The sequence below is a fragment of the Bos javanicus genome, chromosome 18 (assembly GCF_032452875.1).
Source record: "Bos javanicus breed banteng chromosome 18, ARS-OSU_banteng_1.0, whole genome shotgun sequence".
Taxonomy (NCBI): domain Eukaryota; kingdom Metazoa; phylum Chordata; class Mammalia; order Artiodactyla; family Bovidae; genus Bos; species Bos javanicus.
Genome location: NC_083885.1, coordinates 16,219,006 through 16,246,837, shown reverse-complemented (window position 1 = coordinate 16,246,837; position 27,832 = coordinate 16,219,006). Strand labels below are relative to the sequence as shown.

Below are 27,832 nucleotides of genomic sequence, written 5' to 3'. Positions count from 1 at the left end.
GAAGGATGGTTCTCAGAGTCATCATGAAAATGCCATTTCAGGCAGTCCTCAATGTGATTTAAAAGAACAGATGAGAGAAAATATGATGGAACAACCCCACAAAAACAAATACACATTAATAATGCTATAAATTCTATTTTTATTTGATAAAAACTTTAAAAGTTGATGTTACTCAAAAAGATGAGAAAAAGTAATTATTCAGAGTCTCAAGACTTCTAACAAATAAAAACATTAAAATTTATTTTTCTTGGATGAAATTTATTCATCAAAAGGAGAAGTAAACTTATGGTGTGCCATTATTTTGAGGACAATTGGAGTTTTTAAATAAAAAGCAAGTGAATACATCTATTTGAATGCAGACATTATTCCAAATAAAAGGTAATTTGTAGATCCTAACTGGCGATTAGGTATCTTCTTTTCGAATCACAGGCCCGTTTAGGACAATGTTGTTTCTATTTGCATGACAGAGCACTCAGATCTAAAATGCCTACTACAACATGTTGAATCAGAGTAAGCACCTGGTTAGGGAACTATTTGATGGTTGAAGAACACTTCTATTGTGAAAACAGCATTTCAGAAACTTCCAATTCACAAACCATCTACCATAATGAGCTTAGGGTTTTAACCCTAGCCCAAGTAGGACCCTTCACCCCATTTCTTTTCACAGAAAAATTTTTGCCATGATCAGTCCCACCACAACAATTCTCTTCCAAGTGACAAAGTTGGAACTACTTTTCTCTGTATTTTCATAATTCTCTTCAAATCACCAAAATTGTTGTCTAAACCAATGAAGTCTGTTGAAAACTTCCTAATAATAATTAACAGATTCTATTTCTGAATGGTATTATTCTTCATAATATTATAATACTTTCTGCTTTTAGGTTCACAAAGTATGTAAGAATACATACACACACACATACACACACACACACACACACACACACACACAAATATTCGAAGGACTCCAAGATGGCACAGAGGTAAAGAATCTATCTGCCACAGAGTAGGAAATAGCAACTCCAGTATTCCTGCCTGGACAATTCTATGCACAGGAGAATCTGAAGGGCTACAGTCCATGGTGTCGCAAAGAGTCAGACACAACTGTGCAACACGACTGTGCAAGTCAGCATGCACCCATACATACTCAGTGACTCCTCTCACATAGAATACACAATGTCCTAAAGTGATGGTTACTGTTGCCATTGTTACTTTTCAATCCTGAATGTTGCTATAGAAATGAAAAGAGATGGGACTACTTCCTAGTGGTCCAGTGGTTGAGAATCTGCCTTCCAATGCAGGAGAGGCGGGTTTGATCCCTGGTTAGGATCTATTAATAAGATCCTACATGGTACAGAGCAACTAAGCCCAAGCAAGCCAGTTAGTGAGCCTGAGGAACTAAGACCTGATGCAGCCAAAAAAATTTAAAATAATTATTTAAAAAATGAAAAGAGAAGAAGATTAAGGTATTTTATCAATTACTTTATCAATTATGGTATAAGGGAAGGGCTACAGGATTTTGGTGACAAAATTGGTGCAAATTAGACAATCTCACCCTCTTCCACCACCACCCCCACATGCATACACACAGACACCCTGTTTAAAACTCTTCACTGAATTCCCATTGTTCACAGAATAAGAACCAAGCTGCTTACAACAGCCTACAAGTCCTTACATAGTCTAGCTCCAGCCTACTATTTTCTCATTCTATTCTCTTCTTCACCACATTTTGGCCACACTGGGGTCTCTCTGTCCCTTGAACATGCCAACTATGTTCCTATCAGAGGGCCTCTGCTCTTGTTGCACTCTTGCTTGGAATGTTTTTCCTTTAGATTGTTGCATGCAGGTCTCAACTATCATCCCTTCCTTAGAAAGGCCTTCATGTTCTACCATGGCAGCCCTCCTCTGTTACTTTGCCTTATTTGTCTGCTTCACAGTACTTGTCATTTCTAGAAATTACTTGATTTTATTTACTTATATGTTCACTGTTATTCATCCCTACCAGAAAACAACTCCCTGACGGCAGGCAACTTGATCTATCCTGTCTATCGCTATGGCCCCAATGCCAAGAAAACATGCCTGCCACACAGTCGGTGCTTCCTATCTGATGAATGACTGCCCAGGCAAGTTTCTCTATGTTCTTCTATGTTTATGTAAAATAAAAAATGAGAATAATGGTATAGGAGGCCTAACACAAAGGCAGAGGATCAAACAAAAGAGGGCCAATAGAAATATTTACGAACCTTGATCTGCTAAACAAATGATATTTATACTATTATTTGCTGTATGACTATATCAATTAACCTCGCTAAGCCTCAGTTTCCTCACTGGTAAATTGGGATAATAAAAGTATCTACACGGTTTTGAGGATAATACATAACATACATAAGCACTTAACTGCATCTGACATGCTCTTTTTTCTCAATATAATATACATACTTTATTTTTTATTGAAGTGCATAACAATTTAAATAATGCATATTATTATTTAAATTATAGGTATACAATACGCTGCTGCTGCTGCTAAGTTGCTTCAGTTGTGTCCGACTCTGTGCGACCCCATAGACGGCAGCCCACCAGGCTCCCCTGTCCCTGGGATTCTCCAGGCAAGAACACTGGAGTGGGTTGCCATTTCCTTCTCCAATGCATGAAAGTGAAAAGTGAAAGTGAAGTCGCTCAGTTGTGTCCAACTCTTCTAACCCCATGGACTGTAGCCTACCAGGCTCCTCCGTCCATGGGATTTTCCAGGCAAGAGTACTGGAGTGGGGTGCCATCGCCTTCTCCAGGTATACAATATAGTGATTCACAATTTTTAATGGTCATATTCCATTTATAGTTATTATAAAATATTTGGCATATACTCTTAAGTGTTTAAAAAACATTAGCCCTTTTATCAATCCAGTAACATGACCACAATCTTGGATCACTGTTACAGGCTTTCTGGACTTTCTGCTTCACGTTTGCTTCTGCCTATCTTTTGTACTTTATGGTCAGGTTAATTTTCTTTTATCAGTGATTTTCACAAAGGAGGTGGTCAAAAAATATTTGTTGAATGAACGAAGAAAAGGGAAGGAAGGAAGGATGGGTGAGTAACAGATTTTTATGTCATGTTTAGGATATCACTTTATACTTCAAAACCAGTATTTCCCAAATAAAGCCCCAACTTCCTGATGATCTTCACAACTTCACTGCTCCCTGAAGTGCCCTGCTTGTGTCCCCTCTGTTTGCTTTAGAACACACCATTAAACAAACAAACATCATGTTCATCTCAAGTTTCTGTGCACTGTCCTATCTTTGGACTGTTCCTTTCTGCTTATCCAGTTTCTGACTCACTCTTTTCAACCTGGTCCCCTCTACAGAGTCCCACAAACATCAGGGTGCTAAGACTACAGTCTATCACCAATAGCAGATGATGTCTGTCAGAGTCACCTGTCTTCTCTCTGCCAGGGCTTTCTGCAAGCTTATGAGTGGTCTGTATCAATACAGAGTGCACCTTTGAGGACCCTCTCATGCTCTTTTCTCACTTAGCATGTACTCAGCACCTTATACCTAAAGAAGGCAGTTGGCACCTATTTGGTAATCTGGAAGAATATTTTTTAAAATAAATATTGTTACATTTTTATTAGCAATACAAAAATCTTCCCCTCAGCATAAAAATAAATATTTGCAAATTTAAACAGGATATCTCTAACTAAGGGAAAGAATCCTAACTAAATGCACACATATTTTTAATAAGCAATTAAGGAATGTATGAGCTTTCCTGGTGGCTGAGTGGTAAAGAATCTGCCTACCAATGCAGGAGATGTGGATTCGTTCCCCGGGTAGGGAAGATCTCCCTAGAAAAGGAAACGGCAACCCACTCCAGTATTCTTGCCCACATAACATAAAATTTACTATCTTTATCAGTTTTAAGCATACAGTAGAAGAGAAACTTTTATAGCATACCTTGCCCATGAGCTGGGCACTATCTATATTAATACTGCAACCCATCTTGCTCAAAATTTTAAACTATGGTAATTAAAACACTGCACATACATCTGTCTAGATTCTAGTTTTCAAATTACCCAAATCAGATCAAAGAAAGTAACAAGGCTAGATTTTCAGCTAGGAGTTATAAATAAAATAGTAAAATACAACTTTCAAAGAGTATATAGAGAAACTTAAATGTGAATGTACCCTAATGGTTTCCCTTCCCCTCTTCTTTTTCAAATTTAATTTTAATAATTAATATAATTCAATTATTTGGATCATAGAAAAAGCAAGAGAATTCCAGAAAAACATCTACTTCTGCTTCATTGACTATACTAAAGCCTATGACCATGTGGATCACAAAAACCTGTGGAAAATTCTTAAAGACATGGGAATACCAGACCACCTTACCTGTCTCCTGAGAAACCTGTATGCAGGTCAAGAAGCAACAGTTAGAACCGGACATGGAACAATGACTGGTTCCAAACTGGGAAAGGAGTATGTCAAGGTTGTATATTGTCACCCAGCTTATTTAACTTATATGCAGAATACATCATGCAAGATGCTGCCTGGATAAAGCACAAGCTGGAATCAAGATTGCCAGGAGAAATACCAATAACCTCAGATATGCAGATGACACCACCCTTATGGCAGAAAGCAAAGAAGAACTAAAGAGCCTCTTGCAGAAAGTGAAAGAGGGGAGTGAAAAAGTTGGTTTAAAACATTCAAAAAATGAAGATCGCATCCAGTCCCATCAGTTCAATTCAGTTCAGTCGCTCGGTTGTGTCCGATTCTTTGTGACCCCATGAACCGCAGCACGCTAGGCCTCCCTGTACATCAGCAACTCCCAGAGTTTACCCAAACTCATGTCCATTGAGTCAGTGATGCCATCCAACCATCTCACCCTCTGTTGTCCCCTTCTCCTCCTGCCCTCAATCTTTTCCAGCATCAGAGTCTTTTCCAATAAGTCGCTCTTTGCATCAGGTGGCTAGAGTATTGGAGTTTCAGCTTCAACATCAGTCCTTCCAATGAACACCCAGGACTGATCTCCTTTAAGATGGACTGGTTGGATCTCCTGGCAGTCCAAGGGACTCTCAAGAGTCTTCTCCAACACTGCAGTTCAAAAGCATCAATTCTTTGGTGCTCAGCCTTCTTTTCAGTCCAACTCTCATATCCATACACGACCACTGGAAAAACCATAGCCTTGACTAGATGGACCTTTGTTGACAAACTAATGTCTCTGCTTTTTAATATGCTGTCTAGGTTGGTCATAAATTTCCTTCCAAGGAGTAAGCGTCTTTTAATTTCATGGCTGCAGTCACCATCTGCAGTGATTTTGGAGCCCCCCAAAATAGTCAGCCAGTGTTTCCACTGTTTCCCCATCTATTTGCCATGAAGAGATGGGACCGGATGCCATGATCTTAGTTTTCTGAATGTTGAGCTTAAAGCCAGCTTTTTGACTCTCCTCTTTCATTTTCATCAAGAGGCTTTTTAGTTCCTCTTCACTTTCTGCCATAAGGGTGGTATTATCTGCATATCTGAAGTTATTGATATTTCTCCCGGCAATCTTGATTCCAGCTTGTGCTTCTTCCAGCCCAGCGTTTCTCATGATGTACTCTGCATAGACGTTAAATAAGCAGGGTGACAATATACAGCCTTGATGTACTCCTTTTCCTATTTGGAACCAGTCTGTTGTTCCATGTCCAGTTCTAACTGTTGCTTCCTGACCTGCATACAGGTTTCTCAAGAGGCAGGTCAGGTGGTCTGGTATTCCCATCACTTTCAGAATTTTCCGCAGTTTATTGTAATCCACACAGTCAAAGGCTTTGGCATAGTCAGTAAAGCAGAAATACATGTTTTTCTAAAACTCTCTTGCCGGTCACATCACTTCCTGGCAAACAGATGGGGCAACAATGGAAAGAGTGACAGGCTTTATTTTCTTGGTCTACAAAATCATTGTGGACGGTGAAGTGAAGTGAAGTCACTCAGTCGTGTCCGACTCATTGCGACCCCATGGACTGTAGCCCACCAGGCTCCTCCGTCCATGGGATTCTCAAGGCAAGAATACTGGAGTGGGTTGCCATTTCCTTCTCCAGGGGAATCTTCTCTACCCAGGGATCGAACCCTGGTCTCCCGCATTGCAGGCAGACGCTTTAACCTCTGAGCCACCAGGGAAGCTCCTATAGTTAAAGAGTGGACCATAAAAATCAGGTTTTACTTTTGCTTATAGAAGTAGAACAACTCAACCAAAGTCATTCAGAAGCTTTACTGCCACTGGATCAAGTAGAGCAAGAGAAGACTGTTAGCAAAGATCAGTAGGATTGGATTTTAGGAGCAGGCAGTGGGAAGAATGTGAGTCTTTTCTCGGATAATGGCACAGAAAGATGAATAGATTCTATTTACATCTTATTCATGGAAATAGCATGAAAGCCTATTAACAAGAATTACATTATCTTGTTGATTACGTTTTGTAGTCCAGTTTAGAAAGTCAAGGAATTATATCTCAAGAGTCTGCTGTATGTACTGTCACAAAAACTCCAGTTTTTAAAGATGAGGAAACTGAGGTGAAGAGAGGTGAAATAATATGTCAAAGGTCACACATCTAGTCAGGTAGAGCTTAAACCTGACTGCAGATATGTCTAAATCTAAAGTCAATGTGGTGCATGTCAGGTATGTGTTTCATGAATTATGTGCTGCTTGCAGCTGTGGTTTGTATTAGTCAGGGTCCTCCAGGGAAACAGCCAACAGGGTGCATGCATGTGTGTGTGATTGTGTGTGTAAAGAGCAGGGATTTAATGTAAAGAACTGGTTCAGGCAAACATGGGGTGTGTGTGTGTGTGTGTGTGTAAAGAGAAGAAAGACATATAAAGAACTGGCTCAGGCAATTCAGGAGTCTGACAAGTCCCTCGATCTGCCAGGTGAGTGGACAAACTGGAGACCCCTGAAAGGGATGGTGTAGTTCTAAAGGCCAGGAGGCTTAAATATCCCATTCTAATCTAAAGGCAGGAAAAAAGCCAATATTTCAGTTTGAAGGCCATGAGACAGGGAGAATCCACTCATACTTGGGGGAAGGTAAGAGACTCGTTTCTTTTCAGGCCTTCAGGGATAAGGCCCACCTACATTATGGAATGCAATCTGACCTGCTCACTCTACTGATCTAAATGTTAATCTCATCCAAAAACACCTTAACTCTTTTTTTTTTTTTTTAAATCTTCCAATTTTATTTTATTTTTAAACTTTACATAATTGTATTAGTTTTGCCAAATATCAAAATGAATCCGCCACAGGTATACATGTGTTCCCCATCCCGAACCCTCCTCCCTCCTCCCTCCCCATACCATCCCTCTGGGCCGTCCCAGTGCACCAGCCCCAAGCATCCAGCATCATGCATCGAACCTGGGCTGGCAACTCGTTTCCTACATGATATTTTACATGTTTCATTGCCATTCTCCCAAATCTTCCCACCCTCTCCCTCTCCCACAGAGTCCATAAGACTGTTCTATACATCAGTGTCTCTTTTGTTGTCTCGTACACTGGGTTTTGTTACCATCTTTCTAAATTCCATATATATGCGTTAGAATACTGTATTTATGTTTTTCCTTCTGGCTTACTTCACTCTGTATAATAGGCTCCAGTTTCATCCACCTCATTAGAACTGATTCAAAAGCATTCTTTTTAATGGCTGAGTAATACTCCATTGTGTATATGTACCACAGCTTTCTTATCCATTCATCTGCTGATGGACATCTAGGTTGCTTCCATGTCTTGGCTATTATAAACAGTGCTGCGATGAACATTGGGGTACACGTGTCTCTTTCCCTTCTGGTTTCCTCAGTGTGTATGCCCAGCAGTGGGATTGCTGGATCATAAGGCAGTTCTATTTCCAGTTTTTTAAGGAATCTCCACACTGTTCTCCATAGTGGCTGTACTAGTTTGCATTCTCACCAACAGTGTAAGAGGGTTCCCTTTTCTCCACACCCTCTCCAGCATTTATTATTTGTAGACTTTTGGATTGCAGCCATTCTGACTGGTGTGAAATGGTACCTCATAGTGGTTTTGATTTGCATTTCTCTGATAATAAGTGATGTTGAGCATTTTTTCATGTGTTTGTTAGCCATCTGTATGTCTTTTTTGGAGAAATGTCTATTTAGTTCTTTGGCCCATTTTTTGATTGGGTCGTTTATTTTTCTGGAGTTGAGCTGTAGGAGTTGCTTGTATATTTTTGAGATTAGTTGTTTGTCGGTTGCTTCATTTGCTATTATTTTCTCCCATTCTGAAGGCTGTCTTTTCACCTTGCTAATAGTTTCCTTTGATGTGCAGAAGCTTTTAAGGTTAATTAGGTCCCATTTGTTTATTTTTGCTTTTATTTCCAATATTCTGGGAGGTGGGTCATAGAGGATCCTGCTGTGATGTATGTCGGAGAGTGTTTTGCCTATGTTCTCCTCTAGGAGTTTTATAGTTTCTGGTCTTACGTTGAGATCTTTAATCCATTTTGAGTTTATTTTTGTGTATGGTGTTAGAAAGTGGTCCAGTTTCATTCTTTTACAAGTGGTTGACCAGATTTCCCAGCACCACTTGTTAAAGAGATTGTCTTTAATCCATTGTATATTCTTGCCTCCTTTGTCGAAGATAAGGTGTCCATATGTGCGTGGATTTATCTCTGGGCTTTCTATTTTATTCCATTGATCAATATTTCTGTCTTTGTGCCAGTACCATACTGTCTTGATAACTGTGGCTTTGTAGTAGAGCCTGAAGTCAGGTAGGTTGATTCCTCCAGTTCCATTCTTCTTTCTCAAGATCGCTTTGGCTATTCGAGGTTTTTTGTATTTCCATACAAATTGTGAAATTATTTGTTCTAGCTCTGTGAAGAATACTGTTGGTAGCTTGATAGGGATTGCGTTGAATCTATAAATTGCTTTGGGTAGTATACTCATTTTCACTATATTGATTCTTCCAATCCATGAACATGGTATATTTCTCCATCTATTAGTGTCCTCTTTGATTTCTTTCACCAGTGTTTTTATAGTTTTCTATATATAGGTCTTTAGTTTCTTTAGGTAGATATATTCCTAAGTATTTTATTCTTTCTGTTGCAATGGTGAATGGAATTGTTTCCTTAATTTCTCTTTCTGTTTTCTCATTATTAGTGTATAGGAATGCAAGGGATTTCTGTGTGTTGATTTTATATCCTGCAACTTTACTGTAGTCATTGATTATTTCTAGTAATTTTCTGGTGGACTCTTTAGGGTTTTCTATGTAGAGGATCATGTCATCTGCAAATAATGAGAGTTTTACTTCTTCTTTTCCAATTTGGATTCCTTTTATTTCTTTTTCTGCTCTGATTGCTGTGGCCAAAACTTCCAAAACTATGTTGAATAGTAATGGTGAAAGTGGGCACCCTTGTCTTGTTCCTGACTTTAGAGGAAATGCTTTCAATTTTTCACCATTGAGGATAATGTTTGCAGTGGGTTTGTCATATATAGCTTTTATTATGTTGAGGTATGTTCCTTCTATTCCTGCTTTCTGGAGAGTTTTTATCATAAATGGATGTTGAATTTTGTCAAAGGCTTTCTCTGCATCTATTGAGATAATCATATGGTTTTTATTTTTCAATTTGTTAATGTGGTGTATTACATTGATTGATTTGCGGATATTGAAGAATCCTTGCATCCCTGGGATAAAGCCCACTTGATCATGGTGTATGATCTTTTTAATGTGTTGTTGGATTCTGATTGCTAGAATTTTGTTAAGGATTTTTGCATCTATGTTCATCAGTGATATTGGCCTGTAGTTTTCTTTTTTTGTGGGATCTTTGTCAGGTTTTGGTATTAGGGTGATGTTGGCCTCATAGAATGAGTTTGGAAGTTTACCTTCCTCTGCAATTTTCTGGAAGAGTTTGAGCAGGATAGGTGTTAGCTCTTCTCTAAATTTTTGGTAGAATTCAGCTGTGAAGCCGTCTGGACCGGGGCTTTTGTTTGCTGGAAGATTTTTGATTACAGTTTCAATTTCCATGCTTGTGATGGGTCTGTTAAGATTTTCTATTTCTTCCTGGTCCAGTTTTGGAAAGTTGTACTTTTCTAAGAATTTGTCCATTTCTTCCACGTTGTCCACTTTATTGGCATATAATTGTTGATAGTAGTCTCTTATGATCCTTTGTATTTCTGTGTTGTCTGTTGTGATCTCTCCATTTTCGTTTCTAATTTTGTTGATTTGATTTTTCTCCCTTTGTTTCTTGATGAGTCTGGCTAATGGTTTGTCAATTTTATTTATCCTTTCAAAGAACCAGCTTTTGGTTTTGTTGATTTTTGCTATGGTCTCTTTTGTTTCTTTTGCATTTATTTCTGCTCTAATTTTTAAGATTTCTTTCCTTCTACTAACCCTGGGGTTCTTCATTTCTTCCTTTTCTAGTTGCTTTAGGTGTAGAGTTAGGTTATTTATTTGACTTTTTTCTTGTTTCTTGAGGTGTGCCTGTATTGCTATGAACTTTCCCCTTAGGACTGCTTTTACCGTGTCCCACAGGTTTTGGGTTGTTGCGTTTTCATTTTCATTCGTTTCTATGCAAATTTTGATTTCTTTTTTGATTTCTTCTGTGATTTGTTGGTTATTCAGCAGCGTGTTGTTCAGCCTCCATATGTTGGAATTTTTAATAGTTTTTCTCCTGTAATTGAGATCTAATCTTACTGCATTGTGGTCAGAAAAAATGCTTGGAATGATTTCTATCTTTTTGAATTTACCAAGGCTAGCTTTATGGCCCAGGATGTGATCTATCCTGGAGAAGGTTCCATGTGCGCTTGAGAAAAAGGTGAAATTCATTGTTTTGGGATGAAATGACCTATAGATATCAATTAGGTCTAACTGGTCTATTGTATCGTTTAAAATTTGTGTTTCCTTGTTAATTTTCTGTTTAGTTGATCTATCCATAGGTGTAAGTGGGGTATTAAAGTCTCCCACTATTATTGTGTTATTGTTAATTTCTCCTTTCATACTTGTTAGCATTTGTCTTACGTACTGTGGTGCTCCCGTGTTGGGTGCATATATATTTATAATTGTTATATCTTCTTCTTGGATTGATCCTTTGATCATTATGTAGTGACCTTCTTTGTCTCTTTTCACAGCCTTTGTTTTAAAGTCTATTTTATCTGATATGAGTATTGCTACTCCTGCTTTCTTTTGGTCCCTATTTGCATGGAAAATCTTTTTCCAGCCCTTCACTTTCCGTCTGTATGTGTCCCCTATTTTGAGGTGGGTCTCTTGTAGACAACATATGTAGGGGTCTTGTTTTTGTATCCATTCAGCCAGTCTTTGTCTTTTGGTTGGGGCATTTAACCCATTTACATTTAAGGTAATTACTGATAAGTATGTTCCCGTTGCCATTTACTTTATTGTTTTGGGTTCGAGTTTATACACCGCAAAAACACCTTAACTCTTATCCAGAATGTTTGACCAAATAGGTGAGCACTTCATGTCTCAGCCAGGGCGACACATAAGATTATCCATCATATGAATGTCTTACAATCACGAGGAGCAATTGTTGTTTTTCAGTGTCACTCAGTCCTGTCCAATGCTTTGCGACCCTGTGGACTGCAGCACACCAGGCTTCCCTGTCCTTCACCATCTCCTGGAGGTTGTTCAAACTCATGTCCACTCATGTCGATCACTCATGTCCAGATGGTGATGCCATACAACCATCTCATCCAATGTCATCCCCTTCTCCTCCTGCCTTTAATCTTCCCCAGCATCAGAGTCTTTTCCAATAAGTCAGCTTTTTGCATCACGTGGCTAAAGTATTGGAGCTTCAGCATCAGTCCTTTCAATCAATATTCAAGGCTGATTTCTTTCAGGATTGACTGGTTTGATCTCCTTGCAGTCCAAGGGACTCTCAAGAGTCTTTTCCAACACCACAGTTCAAAAGCATCAATTCTACGGCACTCAACTTTCTTTTATGGTCCAACTCTAACACCTATACATGACTATTGGAAAAAATCATAGCTTTGACTATATGGACCTTTGTAAGCAAAGTAAGACTCTGCTTTCTAATATACTGTCTAGGTTGGTCATGGCTTTTCTTTTAAGGAGCAAGTGTCTTTTAATTCCATGGCTGCAGTCACTGTCCACAATGATTATGGAGCCCAAGAAGAGAGAGCCTGTTACTTTTGCCATTGTTTCCCAATCTATTTGCCATGAAGTGATGGGACCAGATGCCATGATCTTCGTTTTCTGAATGTTGAATTTTAAGCCAGCTTTTTCACTCTCCTATTTCATCAAGAGGCTCTTTAGTTCCTCTCTGCTTTCTGCTATAAGGGTGGTTCCATTTGCATATCTGAGGTTATTGATATTTCTCCTGGCAATCTTGTTCGCAGCTTGTGCTTCATCCAGCCCAGCATTTCGCATGATGTACTCTGCATATAAGTTGAATAAACAGTGTGACAATATACGGCCTTGACTACTCCTTACCCAATTTGGAAACAGTCTATTGTTCCATATCCAGTTCTAACTTGTTTCTTGACCTGCATACAGGTTTCTCAGGAGGCAGGTATGGTGGTCTTGTATTCCCGTGTCTTTTTAGAGAAGGCAATGGTACCTCACTCCAGTACTCTTGCTTGGAAAATCCCATGGACGGAGGAGCCTGGTAGGCTGTGGTCCATAGGGTCGCTAAGAGTCGGACACGACTGAGCAACTTCACTTTCACTTTCATGCATTGGAGAAGGAAATGGCAACCCACTCCAGTGTTCTTGCCTGGAGAGTCCCAGGGATGGGGGAGTTTGATGGGCTGCTGTCTATGGGGTCACACAGAGTCGGACACAACTAAAACGACTTAGCAGCAGTAGCAGCAAGAATTTTCCAGTCTGTTGCAATCCACACAGTCAAAGGCTTTAGCATAGTCAATGAAGCAGAAGTAGATGTGTTTTTGGAATTCCCTTGCTTTTCCTATGATCCAAGGGATATTGGCAATTTGATCTCTTGTTCTTCTGCCTTTTCTAAATCCAACTGTACATCTGGAAGTTCTTAGTTCACATACTGTTGAAGCCTAACCTGGATGACTTTGCTATCATGTGAAGTGAGGGCAATTGTGCCGTGGTTTGAACATTCTTTGGCATTGCCCTTCTATGGGATTGGAATGGAAACTGACCTTTTCCAGTCCTGTGGCCATTGCTGAGTTTTCCAACTTTGCTGGAATATTGAGTGCAGCACTTTAACAGCATCGTTTTTTTAGGATTTGAAATAGCTCTGCTGGGAGGGATTAGATCTCATAGACAAGAGTGCCTGATGAACTATGGATGGAGGTTTGTAGCCTTGTACAGGAGGCAGTGATAAAAACCATCCCCAAGAAAAAGAAAAGCAATAAGACAAAATGCTTGTCTGAGGAGGCCCTACAAATGGCTGAGAAAAGAAGAAAAGTGAAAGGCAAAGGAGAAAAGGAAAGATATACCCATCTGAATGCAGAGTTCCAAAGAATAACAAGGAGGGATGAAAAAGCCTTCCTAAGTGAACAATGCAAAGACATAAAGGAAAACAATAGAATGGGAAAGACTATAGATCTCTTCAAGTAAATTAGAGATACCAAGGGAACATTTCATGCAAAGATGGGCACAATAAAACACAGAAATGGCATGGACCTAACAGAAGCAGAAGAGATTCAGAAGATGTAGCAAGAATACACAGAAGAACTATACAAAAAATATCTTAATGATCTGGATAACCATGATGTTGTGATCACTCACTTAGAGCCAGACATCCTGGAGTGTGAGGTCAAGTGGGCCTTAGGAAGCATTACTATGAACAGGGAGCAGAGGTGTGAGCAAAAGCCTTTGTGTTCTACCAAGAGTCCCTCTACATTCTCTTGAAATTAGGTTCAAAGAAAACTAAACTCCAAGTGGTGTGTACAAAACACCTATTTTCTTATCTCCTTTTTGATAGAATTTATTTCTTAAATTCTTGGCAATTAAGTTTCTTCTATTAAATAATGTGTACAGTATGTAAAAAACGTAATTCTTATTTTTGCAACATTGTATTAAGCCCTGGTATAAGCAGCTTTATTTTTAACATGCTCTATGCTGCATAAAACAATCTGTGGCTGGTTTGAATGGATCTTTTACTGAAAGAAGAGCATAGGAGGAGGGAAAGAAAAGAATAAAAGAAGCCAACAAATAAACAGGTCACACCCCACACAAGCTGGTCTTGCCTCAAGGGCAGTGCATTTGAAACATTCTCTGCCTCTGCTGCTGGGGCCTTACAGAAACTTATTTACGCTCATTAGCCTTCATCAGTAGGTCCTGCCAACATCCAGCATTGTTTCATTACACTCATTTTTCAGCAAAACCTCATTAGCTGAAGAAACCAGGCAGATGCTTTATATTAATACATCTCAATTTCAACTGGAGACACCACAGTCGCAGTAGTTTTGCCACAAGAGCCAAGTAACAGGTTACAGCAGTTTGAACACAAGGCACATCCTGACTCCAACACCCTGGCATCTTGTTCTGACATTTTCAACCAAGCCAAAGTAGCTACATGGAGAAAATTAATAGGGAAGCAGAGGAAAGGCAAGTGGAAATACCTGACAAATAACAACAATAAGCATAGTTAAAAAGCTAAACCTGGCTTAAGAGTGAAGCTGGCCAGGGATAAAATGGCCCTTTAGGACCCCTGTATTTATACACTGAATTAGTGATTATACTAGCTTTTAAGAGGAAAACTCATGAATATTAAAAAGTATTCCCAAACCTCAGACATATAGTTTCAAATGTCTGAATGAATAAATCAGGCAATGTTTTTGGAAAGCAGTCCTTTCAGTGACTGCAATTACCTTGGAAGAGAATACTAATCATCACTTTGTCACAACAAATTGATTTGTAAAACTGTTTTCACTCCTGTCTAAGCACATGCTGTAACTGGATGCTTCTGCATTTTTATCTTAAAGAAATGACCAGGCTAAAGGTCTTGTCTATTTTCTCAAAATAATGCTAAAATGACTACATGGGCCCAGGTGGAGAAACACTGACTCATGATGTTCACATACTAGAGAACTGCCAATGCACAGCTCCAAGTATGAGTGGAAATGAACAGACAGGCCACATGGACCTTCAGTACAATGTGAAAGCCACCTAAGAAGAGAGGCTTTGAAGAGTAAAAAGTATAAAAACCTGTGCTACCTTCTCTTTCAGCACTAGATGCTCTTCCCAAGGACAAAAAGACTGGGCTAATTAAACAGAGAAAGGAGAACCTGTGATAAGTTTTATAGCTGCGGGGTTAGAGATCCAACAGTTACACAGAGGAATCTAGCAAGCTCTAGAATCCCATGAGCTTTTAACTGTATAGAGCCGCCTTCACTGGTTGAGGCCAGATTATTTCTAGAGTGGATTCTCAACTGAGGACCTGACTGCAGAGGACACATGCTACCATTGCTCTCAGCAGAGTAAACCTAAATGTCTTCCATATTGATGAGATCACAACTCAGCAAGTCTGTGTACTACAAATTCTCCTGCCTTAGACGGTTTATTTACTTGTTCATTCCTCCAGGTATCATGGTAGGCACCAGGCATGGCAGAAAGACTGATGCAATGTTATTCCTATTCTTTAGGAGCTCACCATATAACAGAGAAGGCAAACCATATATGGAGTTTAGTAGAATAGTAAATACAATGCTATTAACCAGTGCTTTGAAGGCAAGGGAGGGAGTAGCTAATTTAGTCTCAGAGAATGGAGGAGAACTTTATAGAAAAAGGTATCTGAGCTGTAAGAATAAAACAGATAAATGTAAAGGGTGATACAATATAGTAACTGGAGATAGGCCTACTTTAGATTGATGGTCAGAAAATAATTCTCCTGGAGGATGTCATTAAATCTGAGACTGGCTTCAACAGCAAAAAGGAACAAGATCTAGTAACAAACACTCAGGCAGAATGAACAGCAAAGGCCCTGAGAAGAAAAGACTTGAAGTGTTTGAGGAACTAAGAGGAAACTAGTGTATTTGGAGCATAACAGGCAAGCAAAAGAAAAAGGAATAAGGGTGGAGTTAAGGCCCAAAAGGGGCTTCTAAGGCAACAAGGGATTTGGCTTTCATCTAAGTGGAATGAGAAGCCACTAAAAGAGTTTCAAACAATGAAAAGACTCAATGTAATTTACATTTTTAGAACAACAGTAATAAATACATATATAGTGCCTACTGTAGGTCAGATTCTGCCCAAGCATTTTATCTATATTAACATACATTATAATGGCTACTATATAGACATGGTTTGCAGAAGGGAGAGTGGGCACAAGGATATTCATGGAGGGCTGCAGTTGAAAGATCAGAGTGGTTGGAATGAAGGAGCAAGTGAAAAGATTTCAGGAATATTTAGGACACAGAATTGACAGGACTGGACTGGGAGGGGGACAAGTAGTGACATAGATAGGTACAGAGCAATCAAAAATTACTTCTAAGTTTTCACAAAGTTCAAAGAAGGGAGTGTTCAATGGTGTTGAATGTCTGAGGACAATGAGACTAAAATCTGAAAAGAGATCAATGGATACGTCAATTAGGAGGTTGTGATTTTAGTAGATCAGTGGTATAAGCAGTCAGACTGCATATAGGTAGTGATTGGAAGCTGAAGAAATGGAGATCATACAAATATTTTTCTAAGATGTTTGAAAGAAAGGAAGAAGAGAACATGACAGAGGGGCACAATTGAGGATTTTTTTTTTTTAAGGTCAGGGATAATTAAACATCTCTATAGTTGAGTGAGTTAATGCCTGCAATTCAAAAGAAAAGATCTATTCATTACTAGAGGCATCTCAACATTACTAGAATACATCAGTCTAGTTTTTTCTTATTGAAGTACAGCTGAATTACAATATTATATTAGTTTCAAGTTTACAACACAGTGATTCAAAATTTTTATAGATTATACTGCATTTAAAGTTATAAAATATTGGCTATACTCCCTGTGAAGTACAATATATCCTTAGAGTTATTCATTTTATACATAGTAATTTGTATCTCTTAATGCCCTATCTCCGTTAGCCTAGTTTTAATCTTTATTATCACAGACGCTCCTGAGAACTTAAAAGTCTATCTCCTACTTTTAACAATTTTTATGCAGTTGCAAGGAAGGGCTCATGCTTGGCTACACATAATTATTTCTTCATTGCCACCTTTAACTCATATATTTAGGCTAACCTGATTAGTTTCTTCAGTTTCTGATTAATGATAGAGGAGTCATAATCAGTGTTCAGTCGTCTGGCCTTGCCAGTGTTCCTTTCGCTCTCCAAATCACAGGCTCCCACGATGAAAGATGTTTTAAATAAGACTGAGGAAATAATAAAATGCTCACAAAAATAATTAAGAACAACAAAATCTGAAGGTTTTTTCATGAAAATTCATAAAATGTATCAAATTATGTGAAATTTATATGCTTTATAGGAATATTGCCTAAGATCTTGTAAGCCAATGAAAGTGACTTTCAAAAGAGATATTTCCTAGGCATTATATTCTGACATCTCTAATTTAATAGTCTGAAGAAGTATGGGATGCAACAGGATAATGTAATCTGAGAAAATGCAACAGGCACTTAAGTTTTATCTATGCCAAATCAAAACCATCAATACAGGGCTAATTTTTAAAGTGGAACTATCTTACATATTTTTTAAAAAGCACTTGTCCAAATTAAAACACTGACTTGCATGTGTATAGGGACAGTCTTAATCAAAGACATACAAAGAGATAAAAGGAATTTAACAGGTCAAATACTCAAAATTTAATTTTTTTAAAATTGGATATAATCTAAAACATATATTCAAGTGGCTCCTTACTTAATGAAGCTAATCCTTCCTTTATATTCTTTCCAACTCTTCACAAATTCAAATCTTAACTTCTGAAAAATAGCCCAATAATAATGTTTAATCCACAGACATTATAAAAGTTCATATAAGAAGTATTTTAATATATAATGAGCATTAATAAGGTCAACCTCTGAGTACTAAAAAAAAAAAAAAGTGAAAACACTTTCTAAGATAGGAGAAAACAAAGGTATGACAGAAAGTAAACGTGGTTTCATATTCCAGCTGGTGACGGGTTGATAAATGACTATCTGTTGGCCTAGCTATAGAAGCACTATGCTAGTTATTGTGTGGAAGATGCACTAGTAAAAGACATGCCTACTTCAGACTATCTCTCTTAGTCATAATTAGGGACAATGAAGACATAGGAAAACAACATTAATAAGTCTCACTGACGATGATTCTTCACTTAAACAAACTTTAGTCAAGCTCCTGAACCTCCTCGTAGGCTCATCAGTGTGCTTCCTTATAAAACTCAGTTTCAGCAAGAGTCCTAAGTCAGTTTAACTAGAACCCTCACCATCTATATCTATTTGTTTACCTTCTGTATGTGTTCATATTTCTCATCTGTTTCCATCCCCCAAGTGATATCTGATCACCCTGGACTGTCTTAAACAAAGAATCTTGTTGGCTGCTGGGTTGGGTTAGACAGAATCCCCCTTACCTGTGATATTTCCTCTGAGTAATTTTCCATCCACTGACCCCAACCCTGCTCCTTGGCTATAAATTCCCTTTTGCCCATGCTGTATTTGGAATTGAATCCAATCTCTGTCCCCACTGTAAAATCATACAGCAGTGGTCTCTATACCTGTTGTGATGGTCCTGAATAATCTGCCTATCATTTTTATTAAGTGTCACTGAATAGTATTTTCTCTAATTTTGTTGTTGCTGTTTAGTTGCTAAGTTGTGTTCTACTCTTTGCGACCCCATGCACTGTAGCCTGCCCAGTTCCTCCGTCCATGGGATTTCCCAGGCAAGAATACCAGAGTGGGTTGCCATTTCCTTTTCCAGGAGATCTTCCAGACCCAGGGATCAAACCCACGTCTCCTCAATTGGCAGTCAGGTTCTTTATCGCTGAGCCATCAGGGAAGCCCATTTTCTTTAATACCATGCAGTAAATGTGCACTTTGACCATGGTATACATGGCTCACCAGCCCACCCTGCAGGACACTGGGTTCCTTCCTTGCATATATACCTGTGTGACCTCGGACTCTCACTTTCTGAATCTCAGTCTCCTGACCTATTTTGAGGGAATAACACAAGATGCTCTTGATAATCTTACTATTCTCTTAATATACTTTAAATATTCTATCATGTATGTGGAGTACAGTCAATAAACAAAATGGTTTTACAGTTTACATAGATACATTTGAATAAAAAAATAAAACATTCCCCAATCTAGGCTAAGGTCTATAACAATACATTCAGATCAAGGGTGTGTTAGGAAAGTTTCTAGAAAGTGATTTTCATTTTTATGATTTTTATGTGGGTATGAAAAATGGTTTTATCTTATAATCTCTTGCCTTATTTTTATTAGCTAACGAATGCTACAGGATATAAAATATTTAATTTAGGAACAGAAAAGTAGGTACAGACCTTTAGATGGAAAGCAATTTAGTCATATCAGCAGTTTCTTAAAAATGTAATTCATGTCAATGTATGGCAAAAACCACCACAATATTGTAAAGTTTAGCCTCCAATTAAAATAAATAAATTAATTTAAAAAACATTAAATCTTAAACAGCCCTTATTAGGATGAAATGAAAGTCGTTCAGTTGTGTCTGACTCTTTGTGACCCTATGGACTATAGAGTCCATGGAATTCTCCAGGCCAGAATACTGGAGTGGGTAGCTGTTCCCTTCTCCAGGGGATTTTCCCAACCCAGGGATCAAACCCAGGTCTCCTGCATTGCAGGTGGATTCTTTACCAGCTGAGCCACCAGGGAAGCCCAAGAATACTGGAGTGGGTAGCCTACCCCTTCTCCAGTGGATCTTTCCAACCCAGGGATCGAATGGGGGTCTCCTGCACTGCAGGCTGATTCTTGTCTCCTGCATTGCAGGAGCTCAGTTCATAGAGTTAGTAAGCAGAAGAAATCAGTTTTAGAGTTAGGCCTGTACGACGCAAAGCCACTATACTATACACCTCCTTAAAAATAAAATCTATTACATACATATGTAGTATTCTTTAATCTTCAAGAAAATAATTCATTTAAAATTTTATACACCTGTATTTTCAGAAAACAAAGTATGAAACCCTTTTTTCTTCATTAATTTGAAAAATGAGAGATCAAGTGTATATGTTTTTAGCTCAGATCTGTATAAATATGTACATGGTATAGTAAATAAGTACTGATTTTCTTTCTAAATTTAGAAGCTTTAAGCTCTTACACTAAAAAACATTTCTTTCATATTGGTCTTTTCTCCAAAGACTGCCAAAGCAGATCAATCCATTTTAATTGGTATATTAAATGTGCTAGTTAACTTCTCAGATTCAAAGCTTGGGTGTCAATGAAAATGATAAATGTGAACCTGAATTCTCTCAAGCGTGCTTCAACACACATGATCTGCTCTATCATGATGATATGCCATAAATGTAAAATACTGCTTCAAGAGGCTGACCAAAAATACTCATATTTTATTCAGTACAATGGCAAAAATACCTGTAACTCTCTAAGGACCTTGTAAGAGCACACTGCTCCTCAGGAAGGAGGCTCCCAGGGTGGCTCCTTGTAATATGAATCATTAAAAAAGAGAGGGTTAGAATAGATACAAAGAATATACTTTTCTTCAAAGATCAAAAAGACCTTTAAAACTTTTTGAAGATTCAAAAATAAGAAAAAAGGGAAGTAGGAAAGTCCCAGGTAAATTCATAAATTTATTTATGTTTATGAATAAACAGGATTCTTTTCTCAGAGTAAAATGCCAGGAATATAAGTAGGCTCAGTGTGTTCAATCATAAGAGGGCACAAATTGATACTTGTAGTAGATTCATTAAAACAATACTAGATCATAAGTATTAGATCAAACATAAGAACTAGATCAAACAGGACCCTGCACATCTTTATTCTGGATAATAAACCTTGTTTTCTTGCTTTGGACTATTTTACTTCTTTTACATTTCAGCCATGACTATAAGAAGTTTTCATCTTGTAGATGAAATCTTTCATTATATCTCATGCCTATTATTGGAACTTTTAATTTTAACAAGTTCAGTGGGTTAATTAGAATGATGTTATTATATTTAATCTTTTTTTTTTTTAACTTGAAATTTAACTTTTCTCAGGTCTGGATGCCTTTGACAAAGCATTTAATTTTCATTGGCTCTGGTATAAATACAAGTTAATAGGAGCCTTTTATTTCCCTTAAAGACTGAAGATAGTATTCCTGAAGAGAACTCATGCAGACTAGGCTTTCAGAAGCATTTCTGATGCCTTGACTATTTTATGCTGTTTCATTATGATAATCATACGAACTTCTGTTCAGCACTCAAATTCATTCCCATGCTTGTAGATAATTTTGGGTTTTTGGTCCCACACAAGCACTTTCTTTCTTTGCCAAGCTAATGAAGTAGAGTTTTTTTTTTAATCCTTTAAGTAGAAATTATGTCTCAAACTAGTTAAACTATTTCAGAGCCTTAGAATGAACAAATAAAACTGAGCTTCATGCAAAATTTCCCTAAATCACCTTTAAAGATTAATAAACCTTTAAAAACTGTGAACATATCTGAAACAAGAATGTAAAAAAGGGAAGCAGGTATAAATCCATATTTAGGAGTGCTATATACATATCTACTAAATTAGGATAGGCTTATAACCTGTCTTGGACTGCAGCACACTTACTTCCTGAACAGATGGTCTCCCACCGTTTAATCACTCTTTAACTCCCTACAATCTGGCTTCTGAGCACACTATTTACTAAAATCACTCAAAAGTTACCAGTAACCTAGATCAGGGAAGCCAGCAACAAAAGTGCTAGGCAGAGATTCATGAATAAGATTCAGCCAAATAATTTCACAGATTAGAGAACTGCCCTTCATAAATCCTAGGAGACCTTCTCCAGATTACACTAAGGTGAATCATGCAAGGTCTAAACACCAGCACTTGAATTTCTGCCAATGCTGTGCTGTTCTCCCCAGCCAACTAGTCAGTCAGCTTTCTTGACCCACTGTCTCAGAGTTAAGATCCTTTACACTTTCAATCCAGTGACACTGTTTTACCTTCTTGTTAGATCCTTATCGGGCCCTTCCTTGAACATTCCTTTACTCAGCCATCTGCATTACTCGTACCCTGACTTTCCAAAATTGACTGCTCTCATAGTTTCAGTTCCTATCATGAGCCATGTGCAAGAGCAACACAACCTTGTAACTTTTCATTAACTGCTGGGTATCTCAACTACCATGTTTCTATGAAATCTCTACTATTTATATTCTTGAATATTAAAACAGTATTTTCAGATCACAGTGTTTTTTTCTGTGACTCTTCCTTTGATAGTAGAATGGCTTATTTATGTAACATTTCTACTGTACTCAGTATCTATTTCAAGAAAATTCAGTTCAGTTCAGTTTTTTGCAAATTGCTTTAAAAATGAAGAAAAGAAAACCAATTCCTGGCTGGTCTTATTCTATTGCCTGTTAAACATGTTAGTTTCAGACTGAATCCTGCAAACATTTAGAAAGATATTAAGTTTGCTTTCCTATTGAACCAGGAATCTTCTGTATGTTGATTAGTATAACACATACTTCAGAATAAAGCTCATTTGCTACAGAACTCCAGAAAGCCCCCAGCTGCTATAAAAGGACGTCCTTTTAGCGTTACCTTATCCCCAGTGGAAAACCATAATGCAGAATACACTGAATATGTGAAATGTACACAGTCAGCTGCTTACAGTTTCTTCCAAATATGAATGAGTAGCAAAGGTTTGAAACAAATACAGTCTCCAAGCAACTTTCCTCATGTTGACACGGTTAGAGGCTCTGTAGTGTGAACAGTCTAAGTCTCATTCACAGCTAATCAGCAGATAGCTGGCACCAGAATTACCTAGGCAACAGAAAATGATGGGCCCCCCGAATAGGAACAAGTTAGGGTAAAAGAAGGGAGGGCAAATTCTCAAATAAAGCAGCTTATAACCTCTAAATATTATTTTCCTTTGGATAGGAAGAAGGAACTCCCTAATAAAATTACTGTTAGACTTGTGGACTTGGTCTCATCCCAGTACTAACAGGGAAGAAGAAAGTGACAATTACACCTTTTAAACATGATAAATGATATATATTATGAATCTCAACATACATTTTGCACAGATATAACATCTTTCCACTTAATTTTTCAGATCATTTCCAAAAGCCTCTCAGTGTCCTACAGCACAGGTGAAATGAGTTTTCTGTGATGTGGTATTAAGCTAGGTTGTTCAGGAAGCAAAATATTTCCTCTGTTAACTCCTTCATACCATTACAAAAATCACTGTTTCCATGCTTGACACCCCTTTCACTTTTCCTTCTTCAGTTTACAACTTTGTATTGGTTCTGCCACCTGACAACTGTACGACCTTGGAAAAATCACCAAACCTTTCTGAGACTTACACTATCAATCTATAAAACAAGTATAATAATATTTATTTCAGAAAAGCATTAAGTTCTGACATAATACATATAAAACAGTTTGTACAATGCCTGTAATCATTAGATGGCAAAAATCAATAGTGGTTTTCTATTTCTCTCATTTCCTTTCTCTGCTGCTGCTGCTAAGTCGCTTCAGTCGTGTCCAACTCTGTGCGACCCCATAGACGGCAGCCCACCAGGCTCCCCCATCCCTGGGATTCTCCAGGCAAGAACACTGGAGTGGGTTGCCATTTCCTTCTCCAGTGCATGAAAGGGAAAAGTGAAAGTGAAGTCGCTCAGTTGTGTCCAACTCTTCGAGACCCCATGGACTGCAGCCCACCAGGCTCCTCCATCCATGGGATTTTCCAGGCAAGAGTACTGGAGTGGGGTGCCATTGCCTTCTCCGTTCCTTTTTCTAGCCCTGTAAAATACCAAACTAGTCTAATAGAAGACAAAGAAGAATAAGACACATGCCCTACTCTGAGGACCCCTGCCAGAGAGGCAGGCGTGTAAACCAACTACAATGACATGATACATGTTAAAACATGGAGAAAGAAATGGCAACCCACTCCAGTATTCTTGCCTGGGAAATCTCATGGGCAGAGGAGACTGGCAGTCCATACGGTCACAAAAGAGTCAAATTATTTTCAGGGAGTAATTTACAGTATGATTAGATAATATGATGTTTTGCATAATTTATCTTTTCCAAATCAAACATGACATAGGAAAGTAGGGGTAAGTAGAGCAGGCACTGTTACTCTATCTACAAAAAAAAAAAAAAAGAACAGATTAACAGTTTGGTGTAAATTATCTCTTTCACATGTTTCTTTACCAAGTTGGAAAATTTGGTATTTAATTTACTTGGTTTCTATCTACTTGATTTGCATCTACTTGGGGCTATCACAACTGTTCAGTGAACATCTACTCTGCTCAAATCCCAGTGTTAGGTTCATCAGCCAAGATCTGAAGAAGCACAAAGTGTGGCTGGAGAAAAAGATACTTAAGAGAAACAATGAGAAACTAGCATGGGAAGTGAGGCTTCTAGTTCTAGACAGTGGTGTGAGCACTTACACTGAATTCTTATTCTTCTGCAGACCCCACAGAAATGACCATATAGATGCTAAAAATAAACAAAAAAGACTAAAGCCATAGCAATAAAGAGAAAAGGGGGCAAAAAATAGGACATTTCAGCACATTTCTAGTGTAAAAGATGGCAAATAGAAGTGCATTAATGAAGAAAGCAGAGCAGAAGAAGCCTATATCGCCAAACTATTCCACTCAGAGCATCACCATAATGCTGCCAGAGGTATGGGAGCTGATCCACCAAAAACAGGGGTTCCGGAGCGGCACCTGGTTTGCAGATATAATGGAGGGCTGATGGGAGAAGTGGGGCATGACAGAGAACTGATTAAAGGCCACAGTGGCTAGCCTGAGGCCCCACACAAGAACCACCATCAGCAATAAAACGAAGTTCTTCTCTCTCTTTTTAAATATTTTACATTATCTTTTATTTATTTATTTTTGGCTGCATTGGATCTTCGTGGCTGCACACGGGCTTTCTCTAGTTGTGGTGAGCAGAGGCTACTCTTTATTGTAATGTGAAGGTTTCTCATTGCAGCGGGCCTCCCTTGTTGGGAAGCATGGGCTCTAGACACGTGAGCTTTAGTAGTTGAGGCATGGCAGGCTCAGCAGTTGCAATGCACAGGCTTAGCTGCTCTGCAGCATGTGGGATCTTCCTGGACCAGGGATCAAACCTGTGTCCCCTGCATTGGCAGTGGACTCTCAAATACTTGTTCTTTTCCTATACTAAACAAACTGGCTGGGGTGAGTTAATGCTTCCAGTCTTGGCCTCATTTGGCAAGGGTGAGGAGGGGCATGTTTGTTCCCCACCAAGATCTCCAAGAGACAAACTCTTTCTTACCTCCTGTTGGGACTGGGGGATGGGGGGTACCACTTAATACACGGAGAATAATCAGGCCATCTATTACCTAATATATCACTGAACAAAGGAGGATCACCAGGTATGTGAAAAATAGCCAACAGGAAGAAAGCAAAACACTACATCAATAAAACAAAAAATTACCTTGGGTATTATGTCTACAAATTCGCTAGACACAGAAAGACAAATATTGCATGGTTCTACTTATATGAGGTATTGAACAGACAGATTCATAAAGACAGAAAGTAGAATAGAGGTTACCAGGAGCTGGAGGGAGGGGAGTAGAGAGAGTCATTGTTTAAAGGGTACAGAGTTTTTGTTGGAGATGATGAAAAAGTTTTGGGTATAGATAGCAGTGATGGTTATACAACATTGCAAATTTAATGCCACTGAATTGTACACTTATGAATGGTTAAATTGGTAAATATCATGCAATGCATATTTTACCACAATAATAACAAAGATAAGGATCAGTCAGGAAATTCAACAAATGGTGCTCTAACAACTGGATATCCGCATACAAAGAATGGAGTTGAATGCCTACCATTAACTCAAAATGAATCGGAGGTGTAAATATAAAAGCTAAACCTATAGAATTCTTGGAAGAAAACACAGGCATAAGTCTTTGTGACCCTGGATTAGACAATGGTTTCTTAGATATGACACCAAAAGCATAGCAACCAAAAAAGAAAAAACGGATAAATCAGACTATCAAAGTGGAAATTGTCTGTGCTTCAAATGACACCATCAAGAAACTGGAATAGCAGTTCACCAAATGGGAGGGAATATTTTCAAATAATAGAAGGAACTCATATGTAGAACACATAAAGAAAAATTACAAAACAATAATAAAAATACAAAGAACCCAATTTTAACATGACCACAATATCTTGAGATACTTGCCCAAACAGATACATATACATATTCCTCCCAAAACACACAAAAAGATGCTCAATGGCTTTAGTAACTAGAGTAACTAGGGAAATGCAAATCAAAACCACATTTTACACACTAGAAGACTATAATCAAAAAGATAACAATAAGTAGTGACAAGAATGTAGAGAAATTGGAGCCCTCATACACTGCCAGTAGAAGGTCAAAATGGTGCAATCACTTTGAAAAACAGCCTGCCGTTCTCAAAATGTTAAGCATAAAATTATCAAATAACTCAGCAATTCCATTATAACCAAGAAAAATGAAAACAAGTCACACACAACTTTGTGTACCAAATTTCATGGCAGCATTAGTTACAGTAGTCAGAAAGTGGGAAAAACCCAAATGTCCATCACCAGATGAATGGATAAATAAAGGGTAGTAAATACACACAATGAAATGTTATTTGGCCACAGAAAGGACTGAAATACAGATGTACGCTCTAACAATGTTTTCTATGAACTTAGAAAACATTGTGTGGAGTGAAAAAAGCCAGTCACAAAATACCACACATTATATGAAATCATTTATATGATATACCCAGAATAGAAAAATCCATATAGACAAAAAGTAGATTTGCAGTTGCCTAGGGTTGGGATAGGGAGAGACAGGAAGGTTGAAGAAAGTAGAGAGTGACTGTGGAGAGTGACTGGGTCATGAAAATATTCTAAAATTTATTGTGATGAATATACTAAAATCCATTGATTTGTACACTTTAAATTAGTGAACTACATAGAATGTAAATTTTATCTCAATAAAGCTTCTACTAAAAATAAATGTACAGGACATCCCTGGTGGTTCAGTGGTAACGAATCAGCCTGCCAATGGAAGGGACATTGCCAATGCAAGGGACATGTGCTCGATCCCTGATTCTGGAAGATCCCACACACTGTGGAGGAATTAAGCCCGTGTGTCACAGCTACTGAGCCTGTGCTCTAGGTCCTGCAATTCACAAACACTGAGCCCTCGCGCCCTAGAGCCTGTGCTCAACAACACAAGCCTCTGCAATGAGAGGCCAGTGAACTGCAATGAAGAGTAGTGCCAACTGGCTGCAATGAGAGAAAGCCTGTGCGTAGCAACAAAGACTCAGTGCAGCCAAAAATAAAAATAAATAAATAAAATAATTAAAAAATAAATGTTTAATTGTTGTTCAATAAATGATAGCAAATATTTTTAAAAAATTATTCTACAGAAAAAGACTAAGGAACAGAACAAATCTTAACTCTAATTTTTATTCACAGAAAGACTTATGAAGATTAATTATCCATGAAAAAGGGGGCAAGAAGGAACAAGACTCATATAACTTTTAATTATTTACCCTGAACATAATCCAATGGATAATGAGTCAAGAACTGTGAGGGCTAAAAAGAAGGCAGTGGACTTGGCTGGCTAACCCAACCTCAGGACCTGAAGGATGGCAATGTGGTGAGATTTCTAAGATCCAATACATACCGGGCTGAGCACTGGACAGGCCTGCAGCCTGAAATAACCAACAAGCATAGACCCAAAACATAAACACAAAAGTCTCTTCTCCCTGTCTAAAGGACTGGGAAACAAGAACCATAACAGTGACCAAGT

At 38.2% G+C, this 27,832-nt stretch overlaps 1 protein-coding gene across 3 annotated transcripts in view; it reads right to left on the bottom strand.

Annotated features, from left to right (window-relative positions):
* PHKB (phosphorylase kinase regulatory subunit beta) overlaps positions 1-27,832 on the bottom strand; it is a 229,590-nt gene that overhangs the window by 53,739 nt on the left and 148,019 nt on the right. The gene's annotated exons all lie outside the window — the stretch shown is intronic.